Source organism: Passer domesticus, chromosome Z (assembly GCF_036417665.1).
Source record: "Passer domesticus isolate bPasDom1 chromosome Z, bPasDom1.hap1, whole genome shotgun sequence".
In the NCBI taxonomy this organism is placed as follows: Eukaryota; Metazoa; Chordata; class Aves; order Passeriformes; family Passeridae; genus Passer; species Passer domesticus.
The window spans coordinates 56,472,112-56,490,216 of NC_087512.1; the positions used below are offsets into that span (position 1 = coordinate 56,472,112).

Genomic DNA, 18,105 nt, shown 5'->3' on the forward strand with positions numbered 1-18,105 from the left:
ATTCAGGCTTGAAATCAAGCTACTAAAGAACATGGCATATCAAGGTGAAGATCAAGGCTAAAGTCAAAGATGGAAGACAGGTGACCAAATGATAAAGAATTACAGTAATTCTGCATGAAACAGTATAACTGTCACAGCATTTTTCAGCTACAATCAAGACATTTTAAGTGTTAGTGGAAGTAGTTGATACTACTTGGTAACAGAACCTCCACAACAGCAAGAAGAGATTTGTCTTCTTCTCAGGTCCAAATCACATCCCATGCTTCCCTTCCCTTTTTCTACTCAAGAGGTACCTTCAAACCCTTCCCCAAGACAGGGCTGTAAGGTCTGGTGATATGCAGCTCTTTTCCAAACATGGCTGTTTGCTCTTACCAAACGTGACAGCCTCAATGACTCAGACTTGGATTTCTGTCTTCTTTTATCCTCCAGAAGTAGATGTCCAACTTTTGAAACAGACTTTAGCAGCAGGAAGGAATAATATCAATATGTTTGTTACTGAAGCACAGTTTTGGTGGGGTTTGGGTAGCCTCTGTAAAGCTGTTACATTTTATAAATTGCATCATAAACAGAATAATTTCCGCTAGTTTTTAAGCAAAAGCCATAAAAACTTACTGTCACAAAAATCCAGATGAGAAACCTAGCTTTAAGATTGCCTTTCAGATTGCCTTTTTGCTCAGCAAAAATTTTTGTAGGGACATCTATCTTTGTATCAAGACACAATCTGGTATGGCATTCCATAGACGTGCCAGTGCTTGCTGGCAACATGCCTGCTGAAGAGAGTGGCAGGCACAACAATATGGCAATTGAGGGTCAGCATTGTTGTCTACTGAATAAAGGACTCACTAATGCCACAGCAAACTTAAATTTGGATCTTTTAAGATAAGAAAAAGAAAGTCAGAATTGCTCTGTGATGATGAAATACAAATGTGTGCCAGAGATACTCAAGGGGTTACTAGAGAGGAAACTGGGATATGGTGGGGAAAAACTTCACCACTGAAACACCATGGTCTAAACTGCACTTTGTATCCAATGATTAGGACACACATTGCAAAGTGTTAGCCAACAGTTTGTTAAAATACTCTAAAATAAGAGTATGGATTTTAGGTATATATATTCTTCTGAAAATAAGGCTTGAAAACTCAATGTCAATTTTCTCTCCTCAAAGCTGGATTACTCTAACAGCTACTCATATCAGCCAAGTAAGCACTTCCAGACTCTTCTGATAACACATTTTTACAATCACCTTTGTATGACTATGTAATGATTTACTTTAAGTCACAGTGCTTGTGAGGAAAACAAATACCAGGAATACAATTAATAAATGCCATTTCTAGCTAAAGCCTTCAAGGAAGAAATGCCTATCACGGGTAAAGATTCCACATCTACCACGTGATACAGAAAGTAACTACACCCTTCATTAGATAATTTCCTCTTGTCCTATCACTTGTTACTTGGGAGGCACCTGATTATAACCTGTTTTCAGGTAGTCGTAGAGTGTCGCCCTGTTTTTTTAAGATTTTCTGAAGCCTTCTGATGTTTGCATTCTTGTATAAAACTTTCTCACACACTTTTCTGTAAACAACTTATTGTTTGCATTCTTTTATGGAGGAGGAGAAATTTGATGGACTGTTGGTTTGTCCAGTGTCCCTGGAGAGGTGGCACCTTCACCCTCCAATCCTCTGTCACCTTTGGAAATCTATAAATGTAGGAGTCAGAAAATAAACTCTCTCTTTTCCCTGCCTGAGAGCAGCAGCGTGTCTGCGTCGTGTTGTCTTGTGTCCTGTAGCGACAGTAGAGAGCCATCAGAGCACACCTAGAAGTTTAACTCCCAGTTTAGGGCTGTATGCATGCTTGCCTCCTCTACATAAGCAACCTGAAGCAACGGGATTGAAAGTTTTTTGTGTTACTGCACAGCAGCAGGCACACAAATTCCCCAAACACCACAAGACAAGCTGTGCCGGGAGGCCAGGAGTCTGAGCTGCACAATTGCACTGTAGTTGCATGGGATTTCAATCATAAAGGCTCTATTAGTACTATAACTGTACAAAATAAATCAACAAAATCCCATTATGTGTCACACAGCTTTTGTTTCCTACAGGGAACCTAATGAAGGATAGCAAACTATATGGAACAAGCAGAAAGAAGTAACTTTGAAGCAGCAGGCATCAGTATCAGTATTACAAGATGGCTCAGAAACACCACAGACTCCTTTATTCCTCACTCTGGCTCCATGATCCTTTTAAAGGCACTCAAATAAGGAGACAGCTCCATACACAGATCAACTTTACAGAAGTGAAGGAGAATGGCTGTGCGAGGAAGCATAAAAGTGGTACAGAAAAAAAAAACCTAACACTGTTTAATTGCATGAATTCTTAATGTGTTTTTAACATAGACGGAAGGTGATTTTCATTTCCTCGTCACACGCTCACCACACAAGAACACAAAACCTCATAGCTAGTCACTGAGCCATTTCAAATTTGTTGTCAAACAGTTTTAGAATACTTTAATACTTTATATGAAATTAGCATTAAGGTTTTTAAAGGGGAAGACAAAGACAGAGGATGCAACAAGCACTTTCTAGTAAATTTAGAATTTATTCTACAATCTGTTGCTTTCCCCATATATTCAAATTTTCATATCCATGCCTTTCTCAAAACAGGCAATTCTATATAATCTTTCATTACTTATCCTGTACATCCACAAGTGTTTTGTATCAGATGACAAAACTCCTCTATCATTTATCAGTCTTGGCACTGTACTTTAGCTAAAGAGAATTAAGTCTGATTTGGTATTAAACTAAAAAGAAAAACACTCACTTTCTTTAAGTTATTTAGAAATCAGAGCTGATTGAATTTGACGATAATTGTGCTGCTTTTGGAGAATGACAAAAAAGTGATGACCAGCAAAAAATACAGCTGTGTTAAAACAAGCTATATTTAGCACTACATGAACAAAAGCCAGTACCGCTCTCCTTCATCATGACAAGTACGAAACAGAATGCCTGACAGCTTTCCAGGGGGCTTTAACAGCTACTGCTGATGCACTGCAGAAAACAGATGGACACCAAAGCCTATTTGCACTATGTGCTTTCCTACCATCCAGTTAAAGACATTTAAGCAAAAAGACATAAATTACAATTGCTCTTTCAAGATGCTGGTTGAAAACAGATGCAGCATGTATCTGAAGTTTGTTTTCTTGCTAAACACTGGTTGGTTTTAAACAACAAAGTAATCCTAAAGGTCCATTAGCAAATACAGTGGGGAACCAGGCATTCGGTGGTAGCCCTATCTTCAGTTTTGTCAGTCATAATGTTATACAAACCAATAATTAGAACATAAATAATAGTGCCCATTAAAGAAATCAACAAATTAAAATCTGACAACTTGCTTTTGAAAAAAAATAGTTTAATAATGCAAATCTGCCAGCTAAACACAAATGTTTACCTATTTATATACAAGATGCAAAAACAACTTTTAAATACAATCAAAAAAGCTTAAATTGTTTTAAATTTTTGTTAAATTGTCCATAATAATCTTACTAGAATATTCCCAAAAATGTATTTCACTGATAGCTATAACTAATCATATTAAAAGTGAGAAATTATATATTTTTTCCCATGCCCTCTTGTATATCCCATACAACAACTGTAATGCTTGTCTGTGTATGGTACCTCCAAGACAACAGACATATCTTCATCTTTCCAGCAGCTAGCTGACCTCACTGAAGAGGATTTTTAGTTGCTTGCTTGGTTGTTAGCTCACGCTCAACACTGAGTAATACTGACTGCCATTCAGACATACTTCACCTATGAGCTCCATCTGTGTTTTAATTACTATAGCAAAAACATCCACTACACCTACAATGGCTCCATAGTTATGTAACACTACAAGATAAAAACTCCTTTAACTAAAGGAATTTATCCATGGTAGTCATAGGGCACTGCTTACAGAGGAAATGGTTAAAATATTGAAATATTGATAAAGTTTAATAGCTTCCTGAAAAATAATAGTTTTCTGTAAAAGTGGATGTTGAAAATGTCTTCTTAAACTCTCATTCACTCAATAAATAAAAGTGCAAGCTTACAGTTTACACACAAGTACAAAAAGAATAATATTATACTTGGGTCTTTATCTTCCTTTTTGAAGCATTCTTCTTTAAACTTCACCAATAAAGCTTTTAAGGCTACGTTAACAATAAAGAATCTTATACTCTGTTGTCCCACATAAACCTGATGAAACATTGAAAGATAAAAGATGTAACACACAACTGTTAAACATAACAAAGAACTGCATAATATTCAATCACACTTGACGAGTAAGCACACTTATTACAGAGCTCTGACACATAAATAAGGCTAAGAAAAAACTGATACAAGAAAACCTTTCCCAAAGAACACCAAGGATGAAGAGTATGAAACACTTTAAAAAAATAACTACATACTTCTCTATATCTCTCTGTGGGTATCATGTGAACCCTATATATAATTTAGATATATCTTAAAAGACTAATTCAAAAGTGTTTCCATGGAATTCTATTCCTAGTGCTTCCATGATACAAGTAGCTAATTCACCACAGGTTGGGAACCACAGCGCGTGTTCTTGCAAGGCCTCTTGTAACCATGTCAAGAACTAAAATCAAGCCCATGTATACCAGCGCACTGCCTGCAACAAATCATCATCACCCCAGTTCTTGCAAAGTCACGCTGCCCTTAATAAAGCTCACCAGAGAAAGTACACACCACAATTAAATTGGACACTTCAAAAATCTTACTCTGGAGTCGACTATCAGGTGGAGTATTGCCCAATTACAATATCTAATTTAGTTACAGACAAACAGAAATACAATACTTTCCACTTGTAGTTTTTACAAGGTAACTCCTATTAATGGGTGAGCTACTGCAACCAACTAGTAAAATAAAATATACACTTTCAAACTTACTTCTAATTGAAAGACAATATATTTATAAAGCCTCATTAGCTCTCAAGAACAGAAGTGCTTTGTGATTTTTTTTTTTTAGCCGGATGAGTTGAAAAACAAATTTGTATTGAAACAAAGAAATTGCCAAGTATCACATTCTTAGGATGAAAGTAACAGGTTACAATTCTTTTACTGCCCCAAACAAGATGGCCTCACATGGCTTTCTTATGTCCCAAGATGCATAATTTGCTATTTGACACAAACGTACATGAAACCAGACAGTCCCCTTTCCAAGATTTCCTGAAATCACAAGTTTGGGACCAAGTGTCTTTCTCCCTTTTGCGTCTTTAATAGAATGGATGGTATGCTTAGCTGTTTGCATTCCTCTGTTTTTCTTTAATGCTGCCAGATGACCCTCACAGAAAAGAAGAAACTGAATCAGCCTTTTATCTCCCCTGCAAAGCCATTTGCTCCTTAAGAATCTGGTCAGTTTAGAAGAGGAAACAGCTACTATTTTCAGCAGTTTTGCAAAACTGCACTGATTCATACTCAGACAAACTGATTAATTGTTCCAGGATCCTTCTGTGAATTCATCTATGTGGTCCAGGATGGGGGATAAGCCTAAGAAAAAGCACTCCACACTAGTCTGGTCATTCACTGAACAGTTACCATATCCAAGAAGTCTACAGCAGTGAACACCTGAGCTGGCAGCCATGGAACTCCTGAGGCATTCCCGTTTGCAGGTAGGTTTCTTCAAAAAGGACAGGGATGGATGGCATACCACTAAATGGAGTATTTCACAGTGGTTCAGATTCAATCTAGATTTTTTAGGAAAACCTCTAAGAAGTTTGTACTGTGACATTCCTTCTGATGAACTGTACAGACTTCTTTAAACACCAGAATGTGGCAACACTACAGTTCTACAGTACTTTTTTGAAGATCTTGCTCCTTTTTTTCCTTTAAATACACATACCACTTCTGCAGAGATTTCTCTAAGAAAGCACGATGGAATAAAATACAGCCTTCAAATTATGTTAATTTTTTAGTTAAAGAAGAAACAAGCAAACAAACAAACAAACCACTCTAGAAATTGTACAGTGGCTGTAACAGTTCTGTTTCCTCGTAGCAGTCTGACCTTTCTTTACAAGTGATGGATCCACTGTGCTTCTCATACACTAAAGCTTCTTTCAGGTGTATTGTAAGGAGAAAAGCTGGTAAGAGACTCCTTACACCAAGATTCACCAGCCTACTTCTATCACTCGGCTCTAAAACAAGACAAACACTCAGAGTGTCTCAGCATGTAATGGAAGTCATACATGGAAACCTTGCAGGAAGGTCCAAGACTACCAATCCTGTAGAAAACCAGATGGACTGGCTTAGTTCTAGACTTAAAGCTCCCTTTTGACTCCCACCCTTTCCCACCATAAAGAGCTTACAGATCTACATCCAGAAAACAGAAAATAAGATTCAGGATCAATGTAATGTGCAGCTTTCACTGAAGTACATATAAGTTTTTTCAGCCAAGATTCCAGCAGCACCTCCAACTGAAGTAATTTACTTTAATACTAATTTTAGTGCATATAAAATAATATAAAAATAGCACTGTTAAAAAAAAAAAACAAACCAAACCCTCACCTACAGCCTGAGGGAACACATGGTGTAAACTTAGAAACAGCACTATTTTATTCAATCATAAATTAATGCCTCTTTTAGATGCACAACACTGTTTTTTTTGTTTTATTAGTATGTTTACTGTAGAATTTGTAATTTTGTAGTTTCCTTATGCTGTTCCTTTTGTCCCTGCCCTCTTTGCAGATCTTTTTTACTCCTCCTTTAGTTAAATGCCAGTCTCGCCCCGAACCTGCCTTTTTTCCAGAAATTTCCCTGTTGGTTCTGTATTTCTCCAAACTTTATTAGCTCACTGAAACTGTTCTCCTCCCTTGAAATTCTTTATTGCTTCATACATTGCATTCCCCGCCTTGTTTTTTACTCCCAATTCTCCTAATTTGTTAAATATTGTATCCTTCCCTTGGGACCTGACCCCATATATAAGTTACTGTCTGCCCCCAGTTCAGGGTACTGGGATGCTGAAGAGGGAAAGTTTTACCATTGAATAAAGTTACCCCGCGACCTGTGTGCTGCTCTTTTGTTTATGCTGCGCTGTCACTGGTAGTTGGGATTCAACGAGGATTCAAAGTGGGGATTTGTTGCCTTCCCTGTCACCATCTAGCCGGTAGGAGGCTAAGAGGGTATGGAATAGGGGGATTGAAAAACACAACAGAACCTATACATGTTTGCATGTACAAATGAAGACGCTCAAAATTAAATTCTAAGAAAAAAAGTATCAGTGAGGTCCCATTTCCCCCACATGTAGAACACACTGAATACTGTCAAGGGATTCTCTTGGTTTTAAAAAAATTCTCCAGAATTAGATGTTATAAATAAACATGACAGAGACAAACCAGCCAATTCAGACTAACAAGCTCTAGAGAATGCTAAAATGTTTTTCTTAGCATACTATTATTTTTGTTGTATATTTAGCTTTATAGTTTTTTTCCTCTCTAAGCCACCTGTCACTACAAAATTATCATATTCACAGGATATGACAATATTCCCAACACCAGAAGGCAATATTTTCAGAACAGAATATATTTTTTGAAATCAACATGCTAGTTACCAGTCAACATGGAACGGAACTATTTATAAAAGCCTTGAACTTTGTAAATCTGTTCAGGAGAATGTCAGTTCTTCCTATCTAACAGCTCCATCTGATTTATTATTATTACACAGATTTAAACAAACATGTGCATATGGTTCCAGACAAAAGAAAAGCACTTAGAAAAAAAACAGATAAAATTATGGAGATTGTTCCTCATTTTCATACAGCTACAGAAGGGAATCCCTGTATCTCTGGGGCACAGCTGAAGCATGATTTTTGGAATAATGTGGGAGAAAAAAGAAGACAAAAAGACACAAGCTGTTGCACAGTTGCTTATGGATTTTTCTACATTTTTAACACTCTTGATTAAATTATCGAATCTTACAGAAATACATGAATGCTTATCTACCAGTAATTACATTTTGTCAGAACAAAAATGTTAGGTACATTTCTGTAAGCAAATTCTAGCAAGATTTTTTCTATTGACTGAAATACGAGGCAAAACACAGAGCCTTCATCGCCCCATTCCACATGCATGTGTACAAATAATGACAGAAGAGACAGGATGCTATTGAGTAAACTTTATTGATTCTGAAAGACTATGCATTTCCTCCATTATTATTATTAACTTCTGTGCAAACAAAGACAAGCTGCATGCTTTAAATATATAACTATGCAAAAATGCTTAAAGCTTTGTGCTGGAAGAAAATCTGGCCAGATCATGCAGACCAAGAAAGGCAAGGTGGTCTCAGCTCCCACATCCAGCCATGGTGAGGTTAAGCATATATTCCCACCAGGCACACAAAACACATATGTAATTGTACACATGACCAGCCATGGAGCAAGGAGGGAGGTACAAGGGGAGGGCACCCTCATTTAAAGCCAGCACATTCCTAGCGTCAGCTCTTGAACTCAATTTCCTTGTTCAAACAAGATCAGAAATTTGTCTAGGATGTCTATCTGAATAGTAACTTCCCTAAGTATCAGGGAAAACATTCAGAAACTGACCACAAAATCTCATGCACCAACCAGCTACTTTTTCTCACAGTTGTACTTGAACAGGGAGATTTTATCTCCATAAAAACCCACCAAGATTTTAGGGTAAAGCTGTACTTACGGCTAAATTGATGCAGCAGAATATGCTCAGAGCTAAAGCTCTGCAGGGCAATTAAACCAGTCTTCTCTACTGCGACTGACTTTGTGAGGCCACAGATTCCAGTGGAAAGGGCTTATCTTGCCAGTTGGTGGAAAAGCTCTCTGCTCTGCTACAGACTAGGTTTATGTTGCATCAACCCACTAAACAAACGCATCACATGACTGCTGTAGAGAGAAAAGAGCACCAGGAGAGCAAGATTACTCTTCTCAGCATTGAATTAACTTAGCATCCTCAAAAATTACTAGCATTACCTTAGATAATGTTCTAATCTGTTCTATTGTTAGGTAGTATAAACTGAAAGAATTCCCAATTTACCCTGTTCAAGTCTTTTTTTTCCTTCAAGAACTTCTTCAGCCCATGTTTAAGGCAACTATCTCTCTCTTCATCTTCATCTTTTTGATACTCATGCTAATTCTGTGATGTCCTTCTATAGGTCAGTACCACAGCATTGTTTGAAAAAAAACATGTTTCTTTCTTTAAAGTAGTTCTTATCCTTTCCTCTCAGTCCTCCTGTAATCCTGCTTGTTTTCTGCTCAGAACGGTGAAAACAGCAATGATTAATGACATCACTATAATGGAAGATCTCCAGAGTGCACCCAAACATGCACCCCTATAAATGACCTAACAGGATTATAGGGAAAGAACAAACAGAAACCCTGTTTCTGTAATGAACTGTTTGAATGTGAAACCCAAACATGGAGTCAAAAACTTGGTGGGAGGAAGAACAAATCAAACCCACTAATAAACATGAAAAAAAGCTCCCAACTCCCAACTACTACTACGTCCTTAGACAGGCATCATTAAAGAAACACATGTATTGCATACCGCTTGATTGTGTCTAACACACCAAACTGAAAACCAATCAAACAAAAAAACAATGAATAAACCCAACCAAACAAAAAAGAATGAACAAAAGCCCCCTAGCCTAACCTCCTAAGCTGAAACAGAAAAGACACACAATTCCTAAAGCCATAAAGGAAGACACTGTGAACAATCAAAAATTGCATTAAATATATAAACAGACTTTATTTTTTTAAGTGTCAAATGTCAAAGTTAATAGGCATCAGAACTGGAAGGGGAGTTATCAGTTTATCTAAAATATTATTCTTTCCTATATTATTATCCAAACTAACAGCTTAGCCAAGCAAGAGAGAGAAAAAAAGAGCATATATATCTTTATATTAGAAAGGAAAAAAAAAAATCTCAGTACACAAGGAATTAAAGATACTCAAAAGGCACAGTGTTGTAACTAGACTGTCTTTCCAATTCTTCTAATGCATCACATCTTTTGCAATTAATAACATTAAAAACTATCAAATGAGTCAGTGCATACTAAGCATTTTGCTTAAGAAACATCAGTAGAGGCCCTCTTTCTCCAAAACAGACTTAAATGTCTAAATAAGCCAAGGAGTGTTACGATCAAAAAAATAGAAAACAGGTACAGGTTAAGAAAAGTTACTTGCATACTGCATATGCATGGGAGAAAGAGAGGTACTTGTGGACAACACATACCACCTTAATGTAGAATTTCCTGCAACATCAAAGCCCTTTCTCAATATGAGAAGGGCATTAATTGCTAAGTTACTGTTTTAATAATAATTTTCTTTTTAACTGAACATTTTTGTCTTAGGTAATACTCCTCATACTCCCATAATTTTGATCATCTTCTTATGATTAAAAATAAATCGCTGCAAATTTTAATTTGTAAAAACTTTCTAACTATATAATAAGTCAATTTGTTTTTACTTCAAGGATTTTTACTTTACCTTTTTTTTAATATTTATGAAAATTACCTCGACTTTGTCATTACATTTAAATTACACTAAACTATGCAATTGGTTCATCTAAAACATGCTTTATGCATTTAGTGAACAATGCAATGGAATAAAAGCAACACTGACACTTCAGTGTGAGGATACATAAAAACAATTCAATATGAAGCAACAGTCACTTACCTTGCAGTCTTATTAATTACTAAAATAAGACTAGATACCAGAATGTATGGAGAGAGGCCCGTGATCTTTAGTGAGGGCTGAATAATCTTCACATAGATGCTGTGAAGAGCCCCTGTATGCATACTGACATCACCAGTAAAGGCTTTGAGGCAAAGGATACTATGGTAACCATGCAATGTGCTGAGAGAGAAGCCTTTAATTGCTTTAACAACTTCCTGAGGCTTGCGCTACTAGGTTTCCATTTGCTCGGAAAGAAATGAACGTTGCCACAGAGGCAGCGAGTGTGCTACTGCGCAGAAAAAACCCTGCACTGAATCCCGATTCTATTAATTGTGATGTGACTTTTTAAATTACAAGTGTCATAGCTTGAATTTATTATTGAAATCTAATATCTATAAGATCTGTCAGGAGTCAGAGGTCAAGAAGCAATACTGTCAGGCAGTAATTTTATAAGCATTTCTGTTTTCCCTATTTGCATGCATCAACATCATAACACTGATATTATCTTCTTCAAGTCACAGAAGAGTTTTAACTGTAGAACATTCTCTGCACTAGGGGGTAAAACACTGTTCACAACAAAACCTAAAGTCCAGCCAATACTAAAGTTCAGGTGTAATATAAATTGATATGCTGTGAAACAAGGTATTTATCCTGGTATCATGTCTCTTTCAACTTCAATGACTACTAGTCAGTAGATCACTTAGGAAGGACAAAACTCTGGGAAATATTACTAGCAGTGACACGATATGGCCCAAAGACAGCTGAATAAGATTATTTTGGCTGTTTTCCAGAAAACTGAACTACCATCTCTTCATTGTGCATACAAATAGCTCAGCAGATATTTGTTTTCTCAAAACTAAAGAATAACCACATGACTAACAAACCAATCAGAATTACAGACTTTGTTGGGATTCCCTCAGTTTGGAGATCTAGAAGGGTCACCATAAACAGGTTTTTTAATCAATGTCACTGTTTAAATTCTAACATTAATCAAGCCCTTGTGAAGAAGTTTTGCTTTTCCACTTAGGCTGAAAGTTCTGATCATCAGATGCATAGATTAGGAACACCACTGAGCCAACCATTTCCACAACTAGACATCATTTGGTCTTGCCAACCGAATTTTACACTCTTATTTTTAAAAAGCACAAGTGCAAATACCCTCAGATGTTTCACATACCTGCTTTTCATAGGAAATTTTCTGTACACACATGGTTTCAAAACCATTGATCTAAGGAGCAATAGTGTATTGACCTCCGCCCTAGTATCTTTTTGTATATAATGCTACACACACTTCAGAGAAAAGGCAGAGAGAGAACAGTAGAAAATAGATGGAGACTTGCCTTTATCACAAAGACAACTCACTTAAGATTCCGCTACCTGCAATGCAGGAAGTCATAACAATGTTGATCCTATGTTGAGACCAGTATTATGTCTCCAATGGACACTAACAGCACTAACCCATGCATAAATAGAGAAAAAGAGCAGCTGAAAACCATAGCTCAACAAAAGCAGAAGACTGTACCCTCCAACTCCACCTTTAGAGACTGCTGTTACAAGAAACATAGCTCCTGTTAGGAAACCCAAGTCAAAAGAGCCACAGCAGTTGAAACTTCCTCTAAAACCAAGATATGAGATGTAAAGGTGCTTATCACCTCAAATTAATTTCCAAGTTAACAGCTTAAAAAAAAAAAGGAAAAAAAGAAGAAAAAAAAAACCACACCAGCCTGAAGCCAAGTATAAAAGCTTGCTCTAAAATTGAAGCAATAAACTTCTAACTATTGAGTGGAAAATATAATTACAAAAAATTAAAAAGAAAACACACATGATTTTAAATTGCTAGATGACACACTCAGCCTTTAAAGCGACATTTTTCCAAAACACAATTCCCACAATCTGTCCTGTTTTGGGAAGGGGAGGATCAGACAGTAGCTGCAGATCTAGTAAATTACATCCAACCTTTCACAGGATGTAATAATAAATAAATCCAACGCCTTAATTGTTTGGATTTAGCAGCTAAGTTGCTATCTCAGTTTTTTCCAAGTAGAATCTCAGGTAGAAGTATTTTTCTGGGCCAATTCCACAACTTCCGGTTCATCTCTAGTTAACTCACTTGACTGCTTTAAAAACTAAATAAAAGGAAAAGCTTCATTGTCCATAAAGAGTAACTTAATTTAGTATGGAATGCTAATACCGTCAGGGTCAGTATATACAACATCCCTCCTGTAACTGCTACAAAAAACCAATCAATTTAGGTTAGTAAAGTAGGGAGACAGGTATTGGAGGCAGATTAAACATACCAGATAACAGTTTTTCATTCTTCTCAGTATTTCTTTGAGCTGAAGAAAGTCTGGTTTTAAGAGAGCAAAAAAAAAAAAGAAATAAGCAGTAATTTTATTTCTGTATGTCTGTGGACAAGCGCAAGCTTAGGATGTCAGCACAGAATAAGGTTGCGAATAACAATACAATGGCATGTAGAAGAACCATCCTGACATCATTTTTGAGGCCACATGTAATGGCTTCCTGTTATACCTAAACTTTTAGAACTATTATACTAACATTCCACAGTCGTTCAAGGTTCTCATTTCTACAGCAATAGAAAGAATCACAGAGTAGCTCAAGCAATCACAACAGCATATTATTAATTCGTACTTTTATTAAGAGAGATTTCAACCTATTTCCTGGCACTCTTCCACAAATCTCTTCCTCTATCCAAAGGGTAATCTGAGGGCTGGAGCACCTGTCCTCTGAAGCCGGGCTGAGAGAGTTTAGTATAAGCTGTTCAGTCTGGAGCAGAGAAGGCTACAGGGGGAGACCTTATAGCATCCTCCTGTATCTAAAATGGGTTTACAAAAAAGCTGGAGAAGGACTTCTTTAGAAGGACATGTACTGCCACTACAAGGGGAAATTGCTTTGAACTGAAACAGAGTACGCTTAGATAGCATATAATAAAGTTTAGATATGAGGGTGGTGAGGCACTGGCACAGGTTTTCCAGAGACAGCGTGGAGGCCCAGTCCCTGGAAGTGTTCCAGGCCAGGCTGGATGAGGCTCTCAGCAATCTGGCCTAGTAGCACATGTCCCTGTCCCTTGCACAGGAGTTCAAACAAGATGATCCTTAAGGTCTTTCCAACCCAAACCATTAAACAATCCTATGAGTTCCTATAAAATCTCCCCTCCACACTGAAATCTGGGCATATGCCCTTTAAGGCAGTAACTGTCTACCTGCTAAACAGGTAGGTATAGAACAAGCTGTAAGAGGTACCAGCTTACACAGCAATGAACATTTACCACATGGTTAAAATATTGCTGAAAATAATAATAATAAAATAATTAGATTATTATTTCCCAAACCAGGAATGACTAAATTTGTATTACACATAAAAATCCATACTATTAGTATTATGAAATGTAAGGGATAACAAATACAGTTAAATTAGAAAATATTTTGCATTAGGAGATTTACTGTGTTTTATTTTATAAATACAGCTGCAACTAAACAAGGGAGATTTCTATTTTCTACAGTGACATGTTGCCAAAACAGAGCTACAGTTCTCATCACAATCAACATCAGTGGCAAAAAGGAGGCAAAGAACACTCCAGCAGCAACTCTTTACTCTATAGCATTGGTACCTGAACTCGGTCATACCATGGAGAAAACACACACACATAAATAATACAAAATTGTTTACTATAAATATACAGAAATATAAAATAATCTACAGAAATTATATACAGAAAAGTATTTTAATTACTTCATGTGGTTCTACTATCAAGTCTCTGCAAATCTCTTAGCACCAGTTTCACTTCAAACATTTGGACCGGGCAGTCCTAAGAGGTTTTACAGAAATAGCATTAATAGCAGAACGCTGCCACCACTTCCTTTTTACAGACATTGCTTATTCCTGCACATATCTTCACAATAAACACATTTTCTGATATTGCAATGTTGGAGAAGTGGACCACTATGCACAAACTTCTGGAATGACCACCACCATCATCAGTATCTTCAAGGAAAAGCAAGTGGGGAGAGCAAAGCAGCAGTACAACTGTGTTCTCAACAGGCCACCTTGTTTATCTCAGCCACACCAACCTTTTCCCCTCAAAGGCCTGTAATATATCCTATTTCTCTAAGTCTATGTATACCTTTAATTAGCCTTCTTAAAAGAACATCTCCTGCCTGGGCAAATTTGCTTTATGTAAAACAGAGGGATAAGCTACAAAAATGAACACCAGAAAGAGACAGGACTTTACTTTTGAAATAGATACAATGTAAAGTATTAACAAGTTGTACCTAGGCACTGGTATTTATATGTTCACATTTGGAAAAATCTAATTGCTCAGCAGGTCTTCTCTACACTTCAAGTACAGCTCTGGAGATTAAGGTCTACACGTAACAGAAACACAAACAGGGGTTTTTTTTGTAGAAAACAAAACTTCTTCCAACTCTGATACATTTATTTAAAAGAACTCTCAGTGTACACAAGAGGCATTTTTAAGTGCAAATATAAGATGTCCTCTTAAATTTGTAGGGGTAGAACATCACCATTTTTTGAGAGCAAAAAATGAGACACTTGCCAAGACTGCTGTCTTTACTGTTCAAACCTCATTTCATTTTACATTTCTGTATTTCAAGAAAAAATTTCAAAATAAATCCCAACTTTACATGATCTAAAAATTTTATTCATGCTCTGTCCAACTGTTCCTCAGAGACACTGAAAAAGAATCAGATATTAACCTTCTTCCACCACCTTAACTTTATGCATGCTCAATGACCTGCCTTCTGCAGCTCTGCCAATAGAATGATAACAGAGCCTTTTATGAAAATCTGACAGGAAAATTTCCTGATTTGCCCTCAAATATGGTTGGCCCTCAGTCATTAAATGCCACAATTTCTTTATTGCTTTGCTGATTTGAGGGCTGACTAGAAATGCACCAAAGATCAACTAAATGCTTCAGAGAACCAAATACCCATATTTCAAAATTCCTCATTCCACTCCACAGTCCTGCAGTAACTTCAACACTTTCATTCCAAGGAGCATGATCAATTTACCCTGCCTGCAAACCTCAATGAAGTCTCAGTGACATGTCCATACCAAACTAATTCTGAAACCAGAAACTTATCTGAAGAAGGGCTTTTTCACAATCACCACATTTTCAGATGCCTGTAGCTATTTTTTAATAGCAAAATGAGTTATAAAAATACCTCAGCCTGCTTGTGGTACAAGAATAAATTACTTCCCATTAATGTTCCCAACTTCAAACTCTACCACTGCAAGTTGAAGTTTGGGACAGTGGACTTTTGTGAGTTACCCTTCCAGACAAGCAACCCCTAAATGAAAAGAAAATGAGAGAATTTGACATGTGGCTACAATCTCTCCCTTGTAACCACAAAATGTCTGACAGAGGGGTAGGTTAAAAGGATTAGAATGTTGGACCTAGTTTTCATTCTCACGTGATTCACAGTTTCACAACTAGCACATCTCCACGCTAGGTGTTTTACAATGAATGTGGTATTTCTGTCTTCCAGCAGCTCCTCTCTAGCCTCTACACAGAAATATAAAAGATCATTTTTGATCAAGGAACCCTTAATATTTAATTAGAACATATGAATGCTTTGCAGAACAACTGGTAGGCAAGCTGAGCAAGGCAAGACACATTTACTAATTTAGCCCAGCTGAGACAAGACTTCACAGCAAAATGAGCAACTTGCTCTCCTGGCTTTTTTTTTATTCTGGTCCTATAGGTGAGCAAATACAGTTTATGGTGAGCAAATACAGTTTATGGTGGAAGCTTTATTTTTATTTGAAGATGACTCAAAATGGCAAAATTTATTACAAGACAACAGATATTCTTGATTTATTCAATTAAAACAAAGAATTTGTACCACGGATTGTGAAATGAAAGTTATGGTAATCATCTCTGCAACCAAGAGCAACACAAAAAGCTGTAGTATTTTCTCAAATAAGGTTTCACTTATAAACAAGAAAGCATAGACATAAAAAATAGATGCCACTGCATCATGTCTTTGCTAATGATTGCTCTGCCCTATGCATAACAAACCTATGTAGGTACAAAAAATGAAAATCAATATATCCTTGATGGAGTAAAAAAGTATAGAAAATTGCTTTTGATTGTTATTTATTTTAATAATTTATTTATTATTTAAATGGAGCTTGCTTTGTCAGTGTGCAGAAAAAAAGTAAACAGAAGCAGAGAAGATATTTTCTCTATAGTATATTGGAAAGAAAGAGCTAGTTGCTAAGAGAAGCAGAACTTTAACTGATTCAAACAAATCACCTTTGTGCTTATCTGCATGTAAATCTATTAGAAGATCCCTCTAGTATATTAGCTGTCTTTTAAATACAGCAACGTAACCTACATACATTTATAATCCTTGAAATATCACAATTTCATTAAAAACATGTTTTGCTTATATATAAACAGTAAACTGACACAGAAAACAGTGCTTCAAGGCAGACAGATGACTGCAGCTGCTCTCTCACATATTAGACAAAAGCTAACCTGTTGTAGCGTGCTTTTATACTTTGTAATAGTTTTGGTTTTGTATCCCCTTATTTTCCCCAAATGATGTACCCCTTTTTTGTACCCCCTTCCTCTACCTGTGTAATCATTCTCCTGTGTTGAGATCATCCCCCAAATCCCCACCCTGACTCTCTGTCAGTCACTCAGCATCCCATCCTCTCTATCTAGAACTTTCAGTCAAAGTCGTCCAGTGATTAGTCCGAGGCCAGGGGTCAGCCCCCTAAGTATTATTTTATACGCTATCCCAAATGTCCATCCCTAAGGTTTCATCCCTGAAGGGTCTTTATTGGTCAACAAATGCATCTACCTTCGGTTTCCTCCCGCCCTTTAAATGTAACCTTGAGATTCCTTTTGTTTTACTCTGAGCAAGGCGCATCACTGAGGTGCGGGGATCCCTCGGGAGCTCCGAATAAACCTTGGACTGGCCCCCTGCTGAGATTCAGCCTTTATCCTCTACCGATGTCTCCAGTGTCTTTTCTGATGCAAAGGCGACTAGCCTAGCTGCCCTCGGTACCCTCGGGGCACGAGAGAGTGTCCCCCACGCTGTCTTCCAACCCGGGACTAGCTGTGATTCACTGGGAGGCACCCAAAGAGACGGAGACCATAACCCAGAGCAGGACATGAAACTGCCAACAGCAGAAATCACCACTACTGAAATAAACCAACTCTACTGAATTACTGCATAAAATATTTTATATGCATGTAGAAGCATATAAGGAACCGTACTTGAACCAATCTCTTGGTCTCCTTATATGCTAGAAAGTTAGAGGAAATGTAATACAAAACATCATGACACTATCAAATCCCAGGGGAAGCAAGGAAGACATACAGTTGATCATGTCAGGGAATACTTAAACCAGCTGAACATACATAAGTC

The 18,105-nt window shown here is 37.1% G+C and overlaps 1 protein-coding gene across 10 annotated transcripts in view; it reads right to left on the reverse strand.

Annotated features, from left to right (window-relative positions):
* Positions 1-18,105, reverse strand: part of PAM (peptidylglycine alpha-amidating monooxygenase) — a 118,661-nt gene that overhangs the window by 81,292 nt on the left and 19,264 nt on the right. The window contains exons 2-3 of one of the 10 annotated variants that reach the window (XM_064404918.1): positions 9,048-9,261; positions 8,694-8,896 (exon numbers count right to left, since the gene is read on the reverse strand). The exons of 7 other annotated variants lie outside the window; for them this stretch is intronic. The gene's annotated coding sequence lies outside the window, so the exon portion shown is untranslated. The remainder of the gene's footprint in view (positions 1-8,693; positions 8,897-9,047; positions 9,262-18,105) is intronic. 2 more of the 10 variants (XM_064404919.1, XM_064404921.1) reach the window with 2 other exon arrangements.